This window comes from Castanea sativa, chromosome 8, assembly GCF_040712315.1.
Source record: "Castanea sativa cultivar Marrone di Chiusa Pesio chromosome 8, ASM4071231v1".
Lineage (NCBI taxonomy): Eukaryota > Viridiplantae > Streptophyta > Magnoliopsida > Fagales > Fagaceae > Castanea > Castanea sativa.
This window is the reverse complement of record NC_134020.1, coordinates 34932256-34951304: the sequence shown is the minus strand read 5'-3', so window position 1 is coordinate 34951304 and position 19049 is coordinate 34932256.

Below are 19049 nucleotides of genomic sequence, written 5' to 3'. Positions count from 1 at the left end.
CTCAGTCTTTTTTAAGTTGCAAATTTATAAATATGGATAATTTCTTTGGAGAAGATTGTCATCAAGATTTGTTTTAGGAAGAGTTCCATCAATGTGATGTTATTGAGAATGAAGAAAAAATGGAATATGTCATAGGATGAGGCGGACAATTTGTATAGAAATACTGGGGCAAGATTTTTTTGGGATAGAAAAAAGAATTTTTGATTATGGCGATCATAAGAGCATCCACAGTGGTTTTTTCAATTCTATCCTATTTTACCATCTCAAAAAGTCACTTTATCAATTATACAATACAATTTTATAATTATTCTAGCAGCCAAACTTTTATTTTCCTATTCTACTCATTAAAATAATATTTCTACACAATAAAATAATATATCCAACAATCACCGTCATTTACAATACAACACATTATTTATTCTTACTATCTCTTTCTTTCTGTTCAAGAACCACAATCACCACCACCGCTGCACTAGACACACCTGACACCACCACCACCACCCCATAATCTACCGTCAACACAAAAAAAAAAAAGCCCAGACCATCAACACCACCCTTTCCGATCATCAACACCATAAAAAAAAAAACACAGCAACCCACCACCACCCAGCACCACCAAAATGACACAACCCACAACCACCGTGACCCACACCTCAACCACACCATGATCCACCGTGACCCACACTTGTGACACCTCGACCACAACTATGAACCACATCGTGACCCACACTTCAACTACAACCATGAACTACACCGTGACCTACACAATGAACCATCGAACTTGAAACCAACCCACACCACATACCCAGCAACCACCGTGAACACAAACCTTAACCACAACTCATTGCCACCACCACCACCACTGAAGAGTATGATTGTGAGCAAAACCCACCACTAAAAAAAAAAAAAAAAGATCCGCGGTGAGCAAATGTAGGCCCATGGCAAGCAAAACCCAAACCCATGGCGGCAAACCTACCGTAAGCAAATCCTAGATTTACGTCGGCAAACTCAGACCCACGATGAGCACACCCTGATTTCGTTCAACCACCCAAACACCACCCAATCGCCACTCCAAAACCCATTCCAAAAATCCAACACAATCAACACAAACCAACACCGATCCATGTTGCCGCCGTCAACCAGAGAGAGAGAAACCAAGCCACGTCGTCGTCGTCAGCCAGACCGATCTGCCGTGGTGTGGTGGCTATGGGTTTTGGGTCTGAAGAGAGAAGGAAGAGAGCAGAGAAATAACAAGAGAGATAGAGAGGAGAGAGAAAGTATTGGAATTGTTTAATAAAAAGGAGGAGAGAGAGAAAATTAAATAATATTATTTACATTTACAATTCAACTACAGTGCATTCTATATTTAGAATTACACTGTAGTTGAATTACAAAAAAATTTGCAATTGTTGGCTTTTACAATAACTGATGGAGTGACGTTTTTGGGCTTAAATGACAAATTGGGTTTACATTTACAATTTGCCCTATGGGCTGTGGATGCTCTAATGGTTTCCTTACATGGCGTTACCATTATAGCATCCTATTTACTAGGTCCAAATCTACAAGTAGGAAAAGTAGTGAGTCATATAGTTGTTATCCTAACTTCACAAGGGCATTTGTGAATATTTGCCACACGATAATTTTGGAGATTGTGAATTAAATTTCAGGCTATATGTTAGTATGCAAATTAAATTTCAGGCTATATATTAGTATGCAATTTGATTCCCTTGCAGGTGTTGAGGTGCATTTTTTAAAGAATTTGCAAGAGAAAAAGAAGGTTTTGGAATTTGCGTTTGTTCTAGTAAAAAACATCTTCTAGAAGTAAAGATGTGGCAAGTCATATTTATGTTAGTGGTGAAGGGCAACGCAAAACAAAAACTGTTGAAGTTTTGTTCAACTCTTAGAACGGTATGAAAAGCAATGCTTAGGGGTGTCAAAGACTAAAGAAGTCTAAGAGCCCGTTTGATAGCATAGTTATAACACATTTTAAACAACATTACATACATTTTCACCTATACGTATATCAAAAATACTTAAATAACATAACTCAAATTACTCTCCCAAACATCCCTAAGAAATGGGTTGTGGAACCATTTTTCAACAACCACAATCATGCTATGATCAGTCCAAAGAGTGTTGTATCTAAAAAATGTATGCTACTGCAAATAAGAGCATCTTTGAAAAATTTAGTGAAGAAGGAAGGGATTCCAATAGAAAAAGTTTATTTATTTTTTTTAAGAGAGTGAGATACTATAAAATTTTATTGCATAGAGCTTAACATTAACAACTAATATGTTTTTAATCACAAAAGGAAAACAATTCAAACATTCATTTATTAGGTAATTGAAGCTCACTATTCACATTCTACTACATTAATATGTAAGTTTTATATAATAAAAATTGTAATATTTTTAGCATTTTTCAAAAGTAATATGATTGTGTGTTTAAGAAGTGGTTGACTTATTCAAATATTAATAAAAAGTTGATTAGCTTACAGCCTTACACAATAAGATAAGCAGTTAAGCACCAACGTCCTTCTCAAAAAAGAAAAGAAAAAAGAGGCACCAACGAGCCAAAACATCCATTGATCACAAACAGCTATAAAGCCCAAGAATGCTTAGCCCCTAGAAAAAGAAAAGATATATGGGCCAAGCACAATTGAGCTGGATTCACAAGCAAGACGTGATAGAGCATCTGTATCATAGGTAAGACCCAAGTGTAAGCTAGAGACTTTAAGAAATAATACAAACTCAAACTCCTGGGACTCAGGATTTTCAAAAAAAAAAAAAAAAAACTCCTGGGACTCACCCAAAAAAAAAAAAAAAAAAAAAAAGCAAGTGCGGAAATTGGAACACACACCAACATAATTTTTTTTTCTTTCCTGTTTATTGTTTTATATAGCTAAAACATTATTTGATGACTTCAGAAAGAATTTATAAAATTCTGCTGTGTGATGGGGCGATCCAAAGGTCTTGAAACAATAACATCAGAGCCCAAACTCTGCTGGATAAGCCCAACCCATTTAGTACTATGTTTAATTTTCTTCTCCTCATTTGCTCATATGGGAAAGCCGAATCCAATAGAGAATTTAAAACTCGTATTAGTCCAATCTCTCAAATAGGAATAGCCCAGCAATCTTGAATTTATTAAGTGTCGAAACATTATTCTAGTAATGTTGTTTATATTTTTTTGAAATAGGTGTAGGTGAAAAAGTGAAAAGTGTGTAAAAATAAGTATAATATTATTTAAAAATTGAAAATATGTTGTTAAATAACTCTAGGCGTTAATTACTTGGCTTTCTCTCAAAATGAGGTGGGGTTAATAGTGATGTTATATGTGAAGAGTATGGATAAAGCTCGGGAAACAACGTTAACAGGACATGGCTTTATATTATTATATATGGTCCTGTGACAGAGCTAAAGAAGTAGACTGGGTAGTGACTTGGCCGATAAATTGTCATTTGGGGTGGAAGCAGAGTTTATTGATATCTTGTGGCATGTGTTCTTAGTAATGGGGGTTCGAGTGAAGATGTGAAGGCAGTGGCGGCTTTACTTGCAAGTGGGGTTGCAGGAAGTCAAGTTTGAAAGTGACTCTCAACTAGTCATGCTCATGCACATTGACATTATCTCAAGCACTAGAGACTAGAGTCTTGCTTGGAGCTTTTAGATTATTCTGCAATTGCACATGTACAGAGGCAAGGTAGTCATTAATCAACCAGCACATTAATTTGTTGGCTAAAGGAGTGGACGAATTTTGTAGATTGATCCTGGGTTTCACTGAGACTTTGAGAGTGCTTTATCCCATGGCCATGGCCCGTGATGTATCTCATTTGGTTTCTTGATCAATAAAATCTCTAGTCTTTCCATTAAAAAAACGGCGTAGGGTTTGCAAGCATGAAATGTATAGAGATACTATATCATAAGATGTATAGAGATACTATGTCATAGGATGCTATTGTGCGGTGAAACCAGAAAGATAGATATATATATATATTTCCCATAAACATTAATTGAAAACAAAGATATGATCCACAAGACATGGATCAAACTTGATAATATTACATTATTATCCAGCTGACCAGGGACCAATTATTACACTAGAGTGGCGTGCCGCCTTTGGTCTTTCTTTAGCCCACGCTAGCTAACTAGTTAGTTCCATACCTAGCTAGGCCATGGACCAAGTAATTCCCACATTACCCAGATTTTTATCCAAACCCAAGCCATACCAAACAGTTCTAGACCCATCAACAATATCATTCTTGCATGGTGGTTGGCCTGCATGCTCAGCATCACTCCCATTCAGAGTCACACTCATCCACCACCTTAGCCGTCACACTCTTCCCATTGCTAGCCGTAATCCTTATCATCTTCCCACACCGCGACCCATGGTCATAACACCCAGTCGATAAGGCCACCACTCGCTGATCGAGTGTGAGACAGGTAGGGCGGCCCAACACAATCTGTCTAAGGTAAAAATTTTATGTGGGCGAGCCTTTTATATTTAAATATTAATTAAATAAAATTATTTAATAATAATTAAATTAAGACTAATTTGATGTATTAAATATAGAGATTGATGAATAATCCTAACTAAACTAAGGCAAATTTAATTTTAGGATTAAATATCATAGTTGGAGCATAAATTTAAACAAAAAGAACTAAAAATTTTTTTATAAAAGAAACTTAGAGCATATTTGGTTAGCTGAAAAAAGTTGTGCCTTCTGTTATCATTTTCAGTTTTCAATGGGGCCCATCACAAAAAAAAACTTGTTTGATTTAAGAACTTGTACTCATTTTTCATTTTCAGTATCCTAAAAGTTAGATTTGAATACAAAGAATGAAAACACATATTCAGCGTTTTTATTTTCATAGAAAATGAATAGAGTGGCAATTTCGTGAATTTTGTGAAAACGTAAAGGGCCCCACTTGATTGACGTGAGTGTATGTAAGTGAAAAAAGTAACTTAAAAAAAATAAAATAATGCCAAATCATGTATGATGAATTTTATACCCAAAATTATGTATTCAAAATAATTTACCAAACACCATCAAATATAAAAATGGGTCTTACACACACACACACACACACACACACACACACATATATATATATATATATATATATATATATATATATATTCAATTTTAGAATTTGAATACAGAAAAGAGAAAATGAAAAGTGAATACATCACTTTTTAGAACCAAACAAGGCCTTACTTTAACTTGGATATATGATTATGCAATAGTTAAGTAGAGTTGTAATCTAAATTTGAATTTTATATCTTATTTTTAAGAGGATGAGATAGATAGATAGATATTATTTGGTGTGTGGATTTGTAGGAGATTAGTTTCCAAAAATTAATGTTTCAAACTATTAGGGGACATTAGTTAGCATTGATGATCTAACATGTCTACAACATTTTTTTTTTGAAGCATTTTAGGATTTCAATTGGGTTAAATTTCTATTGGTCTATTATTTTGGAAGGCTTGTTAGAAATGAAAAAGGAAAATACTAAAGATATTACAAAATGTTCACATAATAATGTGATAATAACTGTGATTGATGAACTTCAAGTGTTTGAATTGTTTTTTTATGTGATTGGTAACAAGTCAGTTTGTAAATCTATAGTAAAATTTATGGTATTCTTATGAAATTTATGTTATTCAACAACCTATTCAAGGTTAATTATAATATTTTTATAAAATTTTGGGCCTTTTACAATTGAGGAGGATGGGGTCTTTTTTTTTCTTAGTAAATTTTTGTTGTTGTTGTTGGGCCTTAGGCCTAGGCCTAAGTTGCCTAGGCCTTGGGCCGGCCCTGGAGACGGGCTTGTGTGGAGGATATCAATTAGGGGCAGCCCAAAAAATTTGGAGGCCTAAGACGATATATTAAAATATGGCAATTTTGTTATCACTTAAATAAATAAATAATTTTTTTTGTTGAGAATGCACTTAAATAATATTTAACTAGTTTTTAATATCATAATTTTTTTTATAACAAAACTTCATTCTTTTCATTTTGTAATATGCTCTTTTTTTTTGGAAAAATGCTAAAACTATATGAAATTTTACTAAAAAAACATACAAATGATGTAGCAATAAACGTGATTAGTGATACTTCAAGAAGATAATAAATAAGTATTTGAATGAATGATGTTAAGGATATTATAAATTTTACAACATGAGGCTTGCAAAGATGTATCAACAATCACAAAAAGTAATTAAAAAATGCATTTAATAGGTTACTGAAATTCACATATCATATTAATTGTCACATCAATTTGTAAAGGTTTTCAAGTATAATTAATAATATGTCTAGCATTTTTCTATTTGAATTATTTCTTGTGATTAGTACACGTATATTTGTAAGACCCATGTATTTAAAGTTGTATTATTTTTGGCATTACTCAATTCTTTGGGACTTCTTAAAAGTAAAGGAAAAATGTAAAACCAAATTTTTTTCTCTATATCTCCAAAAAAGCATTTAATATATATATATATATATATATATATATATATGTATATATAAACTTTTTCCCCAAAATTTGGGAGCCTTTCTCTAGTAGGAGGCCCTCGGCGATGGCCTAAGTGGCCTAGGCCTAAGGCCGGCCCTGACGTCAATGGGGTGAGCACTTGTACTGAGGGTATGAGTTGCCTCTACACATAAGGGTACTAGAGGACTTGCAATTTTGGCTTTGAGATGGTGAAGAGCCACCTCCACCTCCACCTACAGAGCATATGTGGGTGTCGACATCGGGGTCATCGTTGCACTTGTCGTCAATGCAAATCAGCTGGCCTCTACAATCGTTGAGAGTTCTACATGGACCATTGTAGGAGGATGTGGCACGTGCAAGGAGAGGGAGGGAGACAATGTTGAAGATTAGGAAAAGAGGAACCAACAACAATACTATGTTTGCCATTGGAGAGAAATATGTAATTGGACTAGAAGTTGTGTGGGGAAGAAATAGGTTTTCAATGTACTTTTTTTTTTTTAGAATCATTCCAATGTACTTATATATAGGCAGCCCAAATAGAAATCTTTCTATTTCACTTTGGGTCACCTTAACCTTATACTCCACAAATCACAGCTCTCTTGACTATTTTCTATAAAAATTTTAATTTTGGGTATTTTATAATTAAGAAAACAGAAAATATATATTGTAAGCTGTGTTTGGCAGTCATTAAAAAAGCTGTCCTGCATTGCGGAGATAACAATGTGAGTTAGATTTCAAATAAGAGCATTCCTATTAGTTTGCTGTGAGATAGAGTTGTTTTCCAAAAAATCATTTTCTATAAAACTATCTCATTTTTCAATGTTTGGTAGCAACTTTAAATGAATTGAAAAATAACCTCCTAACTTCCCTTATTTAGCTTGCTGTGAGATAGAGTTGTTTTCCAAAAAAATTTAATGGAAAACAATCTCCAAAAATAAGCCATACTTTTTATGTTGACCAAAGATAGTTTTCCTTTGACTCATCTTTTTTTATGCTACCAAATACTGGAAAATAAGGAAAACTATCTTTACACAAAGTTTTCCATTAAAACAAACGGAGCGAAGAATTTACTTTTTCTTTTTTACAAAATTAATTTTCAAAAACATCCAAATTAAATTATTTATTCTACATAATATTTTATTCAAATAATCATTTTTCATTCTTTTTTTTTATTATCATCTTCGTAAAAAGAAAGAAAATCTGACAAGACATGAGAACAAGAGGAGAGATAAAATAAAATAAAATATTGAAATACAATATGAATAGCATTCATGTATATATCTATGGTTACTATGACAATAATGTATTTTTACATAATTTTGGATAATCTGACGTGGGTAAATTTTGGGCTTGATTGACAAAAATGTGGTCCTTATTTTATTATACAAGCATTGATGTGGGTTCTATGCATTAAAGGGTTAAGCATGTAAACCGTGTCTCAGTTACCTTAGATGATGCCCCCTTTCTCCTCACTCTTTGTATGTATGCATTTGAAGATAAATATTAAGATAAGAATAAAGAAATATGAAGATAAAATATATAAAACTTAATAAATAAATTGATATATGTATCAACCTTAAAGTCTTCATTGCCCTTGTATGGAGGGCAATGATGATATCAACCTTAAAGTATTTTTTCTAAAAGATAAAAAACTTAAAGTCTAACTTGCCCTCTATCGAGGGCAACATGAAATTTAAATACATACAATCAGTGAGGAGCTGAGATAGATACTAAGAGCAACCACATCAGTTCCTTTATTTTACACATCCATTTTTACACTAAAAACCTATTTTTTCTATTTTACACATCCATTTTTACAAAACACCCACATCAGTTCATCTATTCTATCACCTCTTCTAATTAAATAATCAATTTCCTCAAATTTTTTATTATATCTCTCAACTACCCGATATATACGCACGCTCTCTCTCCCTCTCTCTCTCTCTCTCTCTCTCTCTCTCTCTCTCTCTCTCTCTCTCTCTCTCTCTCTCTCTACCCAGTTCTGATTTGTTGCTCTCTCTCTATACCCATCTCTCCCTCTCGATCAACTCTCCCAAGCTTCGATCCATCTCTCCCTCTCGATCAACTCTCTCGAGCTCTGAGCTTTGATTTGATCCACGATCCACGAGCTTCGATCCACGATCCACGAGCTCCGATCCACAGGCAAGACCCACGAGCTCCGATCTAGTCAAACATCGATCTCTATTGATTTGTCTGTGTGGGTGTGTTTGTGTGTGGGTGTGTTTGTGTGCATCTGAGGAAAAAGAAGAAGATAAGGAGAGGAGAAGTTAACTGGGTTTGTTGAGCACGGAGAAGAGAGAGAAAAAAAAGAGCGAATCGAAATTAATAACATAATGGATAAACGAGCTACAGTAATAGTGTAAATATACATGGTTACTGTAGCTCGTGGATGGATTTACATAATTTTGCACATTTTTACACCCACTGATGTGGGTGTTTTTTTTGCTCAAAATGTGTAAAATTGGTAGTTTTTTCTATTTTAGAAGACTTTAGAGGGACTGATGTGGTTACTCTAAGACAAGACAAAGAAATATAAATATAAAATATAATAAATAAATTCCATAAATGACTTAAAGTAACATCATATAATAGGTTAACTTAAATTTTTTTTTTTTTATACAAGATAGAATTTCTACTATAGCATAATCTAAGTGTGTATGTGTGTGAAACTTCCTTCTGGAGACTTGAACCCTGGCCCTTGCTCCCCATACCCTACAAGCATTTATACTTGTGGAGTGACCACTGCACCAAGGGTGCGCGGTAACTTAATGTAAGTATGTAAAACTTAAAGTAAAATGTAAACTGCATATAATATAATTGAACTGAAAGCTTTTATTGAAGAAATTATTGGAAAGTACTTACCAATGTAGTTGGCTGGTTTAACTTGAAATATTTGTAATGAAATTACTTGAAATGAAAGCATATATATATATATATAGTTGAAACTTAGTATTTATTTTTGCTATTCTGTTATTGAGTTACATTATCACCTATGCCATTTTTTCTAATTTTTTAAAATTTATTTCCCATTTTGTCATTCTTCTACAAAAAAAAAAGTCTTTATTTTGCTGATTCACATTTCTATTGTTACTTTGTTTCATATTCCCACCGTTTTCCACCCTCTTGAATTAATTGCTTCTTCTCATGTTCAAGTTTGAAAAGTAAACATGTGTAACAGTTCTTTCAAGAAATTCTTAAATTTGCTTATGTGCCTCCATTTCAATCCAGACACAGCTAGGCAAGCTCTAAACGCACTGTGCGGATGAGAGTTTGATTCAAGACACAGCTAAACAAGCTCTAAATTTGCTTATGTGCCTCCATCTCACCCAACACAAATCCATTCTTCGATTCTCAGTTTTTTTTTTTTTTTTTTTTAAGATTCAAGATTTCAAGCAGATGAGAGTTTTTATCGGAGAAAAAAAAAATCATATACAAGATTTCTACTTTGGCTTTTTCTTGTTGAGCTTTCTTGATTATTATTTGGAGTTAAACTTCAGAAGTGTGATGAAGCCTCTTTCACTAGGGAAGGTGCATGAAAGTAAGGTTGGTTGGAATATTTTTTGTTTATTGTTTCCAAAATTTTAATTCTTATATGTCTTGAATATTAAATTTTGGGTCTTTGTCTTGTTGATAATGTAGTTCGGTAGTAGAGATTCACGTTGAGATCTTATATCGAAGAGAACGTCCCCAAAGGTTGTTTAGGAGGATACTACCATATGTTAGAAAAGTGCTTCAGAACTATCCCTTTTTCAAAGAAATTGATTTGATTGAATGTCTAAAATGACTTGATTGGAAAATACAAATGCACACATTTAGGATTCTTTTTCTTAGGCTGTGTAGCTACGCAAAAATGTTGTAGATAAGTTTAAGGAATGGAATGTGTCATTATTATGAAATATCTCAGAATTATGTTCCATAAAATGGAAAATTTTTTATAAATAGGTAGAAGTTTCTAGTAGTAGTTGTTGATGCTCATTTTGGAAAAGCTCAACGGCAGGAAGAGGCCCAATAATATGGGCAGGAGAAGAGTTAGTGAATTGAGAGAAAAAACCCATCAAGCCCAAATGGCAGGATTAATGAGTCTTAGGCCCATAAAGTAAACAAATGGGCTTAGGGAAAAGCAAATGGGCCTACAAGAGCCCAAAGGAAGAAACAGTAAACCCATGGGTATTATGTGATGTAGAAAACTGAGAATGAATCACAACAGACCCAAAATAATGAAGTAAGAAAGTGAGGGGTTGATGGAAAGCCTATGAACCTCAAGGGTGAAGGATATGAAAATTGGGGCAAGGAAGCCCAATAGAGTTAGTAAAAGCCCATGAGAATGTAGAGTTGGAAATGAGTTGAGGATGCCCAACGAGGAAGAAATGGGCCAAAGGAGTCCACAAGCAATGTAATGGGTCGAGAAAGCCCAAAGTAACATGAGTATATGCCAAATGACAATATTGGGACATTGTAACTAATTGAGGGAAGAGCATACAGTAGGCCCGAAAGAGGCTCAACAAGCATGGATCAAATAGCACTGCAGCAGGAATAGCAGAATGACATGGCAGGAATACTGGCAAGCCAACGGAAGGAACAAATAGCAGACTGAAAGAGAAAAAAGGCCACAATCAAGCAAGGCCCAGCCCTCGGGAGAAGCGAGCCATAAAGGATGGAAGATCAGAAAACAGTTCATGCCACAAGAGGTCAAGAATGAACGGCAGAATGCATAGACAAGCCTCTAGTCCATGACAAATGCATGAGTAGCAGACAAGCTTTAGACATATATAGAAGTGGAGCACGCATAAGGTCCAGGCACCACTAACTTTACCTAGCCAATACAGGAGTAGTGGGTCATGGGTTAGAGATAAGAGATAAGAGAGGGTATGGTTTGGCGGTGAGGAGAAGGGAAGGCCTATTTTGGGTTCCCGCTCAAACTCTTTTAGGAGAAATGTCATGCTGGGATGACATATTATCCAAAAAAAGGGAGGATGAGCTGAAACCACTAGGTGCATGCTATGAGGGATAGTGAGAGAGAGAATTCCCAACTTGTTGCAGATAGGAGTGCCATAGTGAACAAGTAAACAAAGTAGAATTCTTTGTCTGGTAATAGGGTGTGGCACGGCCAGTGCAGGTAAGTAGTGGTGGCCGAGCAACTGACAAACCAATAAGTGGTCTAGAAGTACACCCACACCAAGACAAAAATAGTTAAAGGGTAAAATAGTAAATATCAGTCACGACAGACAGTATATAAAGGGACATTGCCATGCACAAGATCAACATCGCAATAGTAGCAACCAAGGTTTTCAAACCCGGACCGTTTAACGAACCGGAAAAGAGAGAGATTCAAGGTTTTTAAGGTCGGACCGAGGTTCAACCAAGGTCGAACCGTGATGATGTCATAATTAATTTAATAATCTTAATAATAATAAAATACAAATAAAGGTATTAAAATGGAAAACATTAACAAATTTTTACTAAAAGTATGTCTAAAAAAATTAAACAACTTTCAAATGAATTTTCACCATTTTTATATGGTTAATAGAAAATAATAAAGCATAAACAAGTGTCAAAAAATTGTGTTTAGTAATCTTTCAAATAAAAAAATTATCTAAAATAAAATCATTTTCAACATAAATTAATAAATTGTATATTCACATGTAAAAAGTATAGTTCTTTAACCTCTAGTAAAATTATCAAATAATAATAGATTGAGAGGGCTAATATAATAAATTGGAAAACTATAATCTAAATTGTAAATAAATAAAATATTTCATCCAAGAATGACACAACAAAGGAGCATAGCCTATTGGTCATTGCATTAGTACTGAGCTTCCAGGTCCCTGGTTTTATCCCCTGCGTGCGCCTATTTGGGACTTTTTATATTTAAATGGACTGAACCGTAATTTCAGCTTAAAAAACCGGTTTGCTACCCGGTTCAAGGTTACTCGAGTCGGACCGACCGATACGGTCCAGGTCTAAAAACTATGGTAGCAACCACTAGGAGATAATTACAGCACCATCATCACCATAACACTACACGAGTACGCACTAAGAAAGAAAAAAAAAGGAGTGGGAGAGAATCAAAGTAACAAAACGGGAAAGAAAGAGAGAGAGAATCAGGAAGAGAAATAGAGTGTAGAATGGCAAGCATGCACCAATAGACTAATCCATTCTCTCTCTCTAAAAGCCTACCCTATGCTAAGGATGAAGGATTCGTTTGGATATAAGCCATTCAGGACCATTCCCTTAAAGTGGGTAATTTCTAAGAGTAGGATCCTCCTGCAAGGTTACCCACGTTGAGGAAGTGGTTTCCTCCTTGGTCTTTGTCCCGTAACCCAACTAAACACGGCAAACTAAACTTTTTTACTTTTGATTTTATTATTTATCATAATTATTTCCTTTCTTGCCTTTGTAATTTTCCTCATAACGTGTTTCTTATTGCTATATCATCCTTTCTTCTTTATTTCATCTAACGGGAAACATATTGCCTTTATTATTGTCATACTGTACTTGTCTGTCATGGGTATGTGACCAAAGTTTTAGTAAAATGGGCATAATTTGTGCACAAGCCGGCCCAAGATGGGTTGTAATTGGACCGGTCCCAACTCTCCTATCCAGAACACTTGGGCCTCAGTACAGCAGGAGACAGTCTAGCCCAAAATCACAAAAGGCCCACCACAGTAGTCATGAAATTTCTATGTTCTAGATGCAAGGATTGACAAGATAGATTTGTAAAACAACCAAATCTTCTCTCTCTCTCTCTCTCTCATGTTGTTGTCAAAACAAAAACTTAAATTTCCTCCTATCTTCCTCTCACAAACATTTTTGCCGCCAGCTCAATGGCACATCGATAGATTTAACCATATTCTGAATTATTTGAAAACCACAATGTTCGCCTCATCGTCTCACTGGTTCAAATCCGAAGCCATTATTTTTGGTAGGTTCTAACTTCGCAAGACTTACTATCACTACTGAAAAACGGGTTTATAGTCGCGTTTTATAAAAAAGCAGCCATAGCCAATCTAAAGCCATGTTTTTAACAAATGTGGCTTAAAATACTGACCTATAGCAGCGTTTTTAAAGCGCTAGAGTAGGTCAAGTTTATAGTCGCGTTTTTAAGGGTTTTAAGCCACAATTTTTTGGATAGAGCCTATTGCCGAGTTCAAGAAGCATGGCTATAGGTCCAACTGAAATTTTTTAAAAAAGAGGACCTATTACGGCGTTTAAAAATTCCGCCATAGCCAATCTATAGCCTCGTTTTTAACAAATGCGGCTTAAAATCCTGACCTATAGCAACGTTTTTAAAGCACTGTAGTAGGTTAGGTTTATAGCCGTGTTTTTTAGGGTTTTTAGCTACGTTTTTGTGGATAGGGCCTATTGCCATGTTCAAGAAGCATGACTATAGGTCCAACAAATTAAAAAAAAAAAAAATAGGACCTATTACAGTGATTTTAAAGCGCTGCAATAGGTCCTTAACCCAAAAAACATTCAAGTGGACCTATTACGGCGCTTAGAAAGTGCCACAATAAGTGTTTTATTTTTTAAATAAAAAAACCCGTAGATTTAAAACTGCAGTTTCAGTTCTCTCTAACCTGATCTTAGCTTCTCTCTCACTCTCTCCCTATGACTCTCCCACACCCTCACCGTTGATCTAGCCCATCCTACTGCCGATCCTCTCACCGTGCTGCCACTGACGAAGCCTAGGCCTCCATCATTGGTGCCGCCGATCCCACCTAGTAGTGTCGTTTTTAGGAGCCGCATTTTAAAAATGCAATTATAAACCTGCTTTTTTGTAGTGTGTTCTTATTTAGGAAGCAAATAAAAAGAGTAAGATTTACAATCAAATATATATTGGTAAGGGACAAAAAAGAGGCTGAAATTGTGGAGCTACCGCAACCAAATTTCTATTTTATGCACCACTTGCTAAGGCTTTTGTGAGGTTTTGTCTCCCTCGTCGTCACCGTTTGCTAAGGAATTCAATATTCATTTGTTCAAAAGGTCCAGGATAATGAGATATATATATATATATATATATAAATACAAGGAAGGGTGGAAAGACTTGATTTAATGCTTAGAATGATGCTAGTACCAACTGTCATACGTGGTGTGTATATTCAGGAAGAAAATAAAAAGAGTAAGATTTACAATCAAATACATATTGACAAGGGACAAAAATAAAAGAGGCTGAAATGGTGCTGCTATTGCAACCAAATTTCTATTTTATGCACCACTTGGTAAGGCTTTTGTGAGGTTATGTCTCTCTCGTGGTCACCGTTTGCTAAGGAATTCAATATTCGTTTGTTCAAAAGGTCTAGGATAATGATATATATATATATATATATATATATAACGTGGAGGACTAGGAAAAATAGCCCGGAAGTTTGGTCAAGTTGCAGAAGTTTCGATCCCTTATTAATGTCTTATTTGCAATTTTGATCTAAGAGCAGTATCCTACTATCCTTAGATGATGCTCCCTTTCCCCCCTTCTCCCTGTATTTCATCAAAAAAGTTGTCTGAAATAACAAGGTGAGCTAGACTTCTAAGAGCTAGTGCTATGTATCTAAGAGTTAGGCCCGTTTAAATGTACATTATGTTTAAGTTTCTTTAATTATTATTATGGGTCATGTTAACTAGTGTCCTTAGGGCAATGGTTAACAATCTGTTTTAGGAAAGTTTTAACATTACTTTTATGAAAAATGAAAAAAACTGTTAAAACATTTATTTTTTTTTTCTCATAAAAATTTCATTTAAATCGATTGTTAACCAATACCCTAAGGATATTAGTTAATATTTCCTTATTATTCTTTAGAGCATGAATGTTCTTTTTGTTTTATGAAAAGGTATTCGATTCTTCTTGTTCTTGTTGCCTGACTGTCTTTTTTTTTTTTTTCAAATAATATAGCTTGGATACACATACAAAAGTGTTTAGAGAGGGTTAAGTATGACACCCAAAATAAAGTATTCTTGCTTCCTAGTCATTAATCAACCAGCACATTGAAAGTAACTCTCAACTGGGCTGCACAACATTACAAGGGACCACTGATCAATCATGCACATCAACATTATCTCAAGCACCATAGACTAGAGTCTTGCTTGGAGCTTTTAGATATTCTGCAATTGCACATGTAATGAGGCAAGGTAGTCATTAATCAACCAGGACATTAATTTGTTGGTTAAAGGGGTAGACGATTTTATCTTGGGTTGAGGAAAACCCGTGTTTCACCGAGAGTGGTTTAGAGAATTCGCAATAAAAATATTAAAAACTATTTTACCACCACAAACACTAAAAGAGTCCACTACATGAAAGATGCCAAAGCTCCTTATTTTTTAACAACTAGCAACAGTGAACTTCCATTTCTAGCTGCTTGTAGTTAGAAGTTATCATAAAAATATTATTTTATTACTTTTCACTTTATATATCTCTTTTATCTTTTATTTAATTAAGGCGTAGATACACTTTTAATTCTTATATTTTAGCTTTTTCTATTTTGATTCTTACATTTTCATTTTACTATTTTTAGTTCATAAGCCAATTAACGTGTGACATTTAAGTCCTTAACGTCACCCAACTAACAGAAAAAATTGATGTGACTGACGGCATATTAAAATAATAATTAAAAAATGCCACATCAGCATTTAAATTAATTTAAATTAAATAAAAAAATTAAAAACATAATTAAAAATAAAAAATTACATGAATTGAGATCTAAGAATATAAGAACATAAGAACTTGTTCTTCAATGTTTTTCTTAAATCAAGGAATAAACCGAGCAACGACATCAATCTGGGTTTGCTCTTTGATTCTGGGTTTGATGTTGTTGTTGGGTTTATTTATTGATTTAAGAAAAACATTGAAGAACAAGTTCTTATGTTCTTATGTTCTTAGATCTCAATTCATGTAATTTTTTGTTTTTAATTTTTTAATTTAATTAAAATTAATTTAGATGCTGATGTGGCATTTTTTAATGCCAAAATAGATTTTTTAATTATTATTTTAATGTTGTGTCAGCCACGTTAACTTTTTCTGTTAGTTGGGTGACGATAAGGACTTAAATGTCACTCTTTAATTGGTTTAGGGACTAAAAGTGATAAAATGAAAATATAAGAACCAAAATGGAAAAAAAACCCAAAATATAGGGATTAAAAGTACCTTTACGCCTTTAATTAATTCTTTCTCTTTGTTTCTGTTGCCATGCTCAGTGCTGGAGACGAAGGGAGCCTATGATCATGGGGGCAATGGCCTCACTAATTTTTTTTGTAAAAAAAAATATTAGTGTATATATATATAGGTATAAATTTTAGCAATTTTGTTCTATAAAATTACTCTTTGCCCTCCTTAACACTATCATTGATTCTTTTAAGAGTTATATTATAACTATAAATTTTTTTACAACATTTTTACAAACTCTTGAGATGGTAAATTTTTGCTGGTTTGCATTTGGGCTCATTTGTAACTCACGAATTTTTTCTCATTTTAAAGGGCATATAACAAAATTTATAAACCTAAAATCTAAAACAAAATATACAAGTCCAAACAAAATTAGCCCAACAACAAAAATTACCAATAATAGCTTAAAAATAATTAAGCTCAATTAATCAATTTTATCTAAAACAAACAACTCAGCCTTTAAAAAAATTTAAAACAAAATAAATTTGTCATTACCTAGTAGCAAATGCACACATAAAAAAACACAAATAAATAATAAATAATTTAAAAAAAAAAACCCTTTAGTGGTTAAGCAACAGAGCTAGAGGCTAGAGACCAATAGCAAAGCTGCTGCCCCTAACTTCAAGTTCACGCTCCATCCTTGCTTAGTGCCCAGCCCCTCCCCAGCTTCCCTTTCCCTCTCACCCAATGCCTTTCTTCTCTTTGTTTCTATTGCCATGAACCCAAGTCAAAGCTTCAAGGCTATCTCTTCTTCATGGCTTCATCACTTTATCTCCTCTATGTTCTCATCTCCATCGATCCATTAAAGTCCTCTATGTTTAGGTGTGGTGGTGGTCGTCACTTGTGGTGGCTAGATTGGGTTTTGTCTGCCGTCTTTGGTATAGGTTTGTGCGAGTGAGATCTCTGGATTGTGGGTATTGTCTTTGCTATCATTTTCATTGTGGGTTTGTTGGGGTTGAGGCAATGGTTGTGTGGTGGTTGTGCATCATGCATGGTGGTGGTTGTGTGGATTTTAATGGGTTTGCAGTGGGTTGTTGAAGATGGTGGTGGTTGTGCTTGTGACTTTTATTTGTTTATTTTTTTTGTAGGTTGTGGTTCCTACAGTGGTGGCTGTGGCTAGTTTTGGGTGACCAATTGCTATGGTTTTTTGTGGTGGCTTTTTTTTAATAATATTTTAATGGGTTGTTTATATTATTTTAATCTGATGTATGAAAAAATAGAAGGTTTGATGTAAAGTGTATTGTAAAGTAAGGTGTTAGAGCATTCTCATTAAGAGTCCTAAAAATTTTAGCATTTAACAACTCAAAAACCTATTTCATCTCTTTTAACACTTCACTTTACAATATACCTAACATCAAAACTTAAATTTTTTTATCACATTATTTAAATATTCTTTCTTTATTATTTTTTATAATTTTTTTTATTCTTCCTCTTTGTCTCTCTCTCTCTTCTCAACCCAACAATCTTGCTAGCCACCACCACTGGTATAACAAAACCCAAAAGCCACCACACCCAATAGCCAACAACCACCACACTACTAATAGCTTCCATGCCCAAAACTCAAAAACTACAAATAGCCACCATAAACCCATCACCCACAAACTCCACACAAACCCAACCACAAACCACCACAACACAACCATAGCCACCATCACCGGCGACACCTACAACCTCTACAAATCGGGACCCCCACCCCCCAAAACCAAATCCCAAACTCAACAAACCAACATCAAAACCACCAATCAAACAAACCTAGCACCACCACAAATCACAAACCCACGTTAGAAATCATAGACCTAAAATCAGAAAGAGCATATTTTTTGAAATTTCTCACCCAAAATCAAATCACAAAACTTAGCCAAACCCAGCCAACCTATTGCAACCCAGCCACGCTTGCTAAACCACTGCAACCCAGCCACCCCGATCAACAGTATAGACCCAAGAACCACAAACTCGACCTCATCTTCTTCACTAGTTTCGCTGAACCACTATCCACACTGGTTGCCAGAGTCAAACTGTAGCTTAGTGAGAAAGAGGGAGATAGAGAGACCAGAGTCAGATCCTAGCTTAGCGAGAAAGAGGGAGATAGGGAGGCAAATAGAAAGAGAGAAAAGATAGAGAGAGTGAGAAATCAGAAAGGAAGAGAAATAGAAAATAATATAAAAACATAGCACCTTGCTACGTTAGAGATGGCAACATTATAGCATTTGACATGTTTGATGTAGTGTGTATTTTGTGTGATAGTTGTTATTAATGACATTTTTAGCATTATAACACTCTTGATGTGAATGCTCCTAAAATATATAAAGTAGGATTTTGAGTTGTGCTAAAAGCTAAAATTTTTAAAACGTTTGAGGTGAAAGCTCTTATATTTCATGATGTA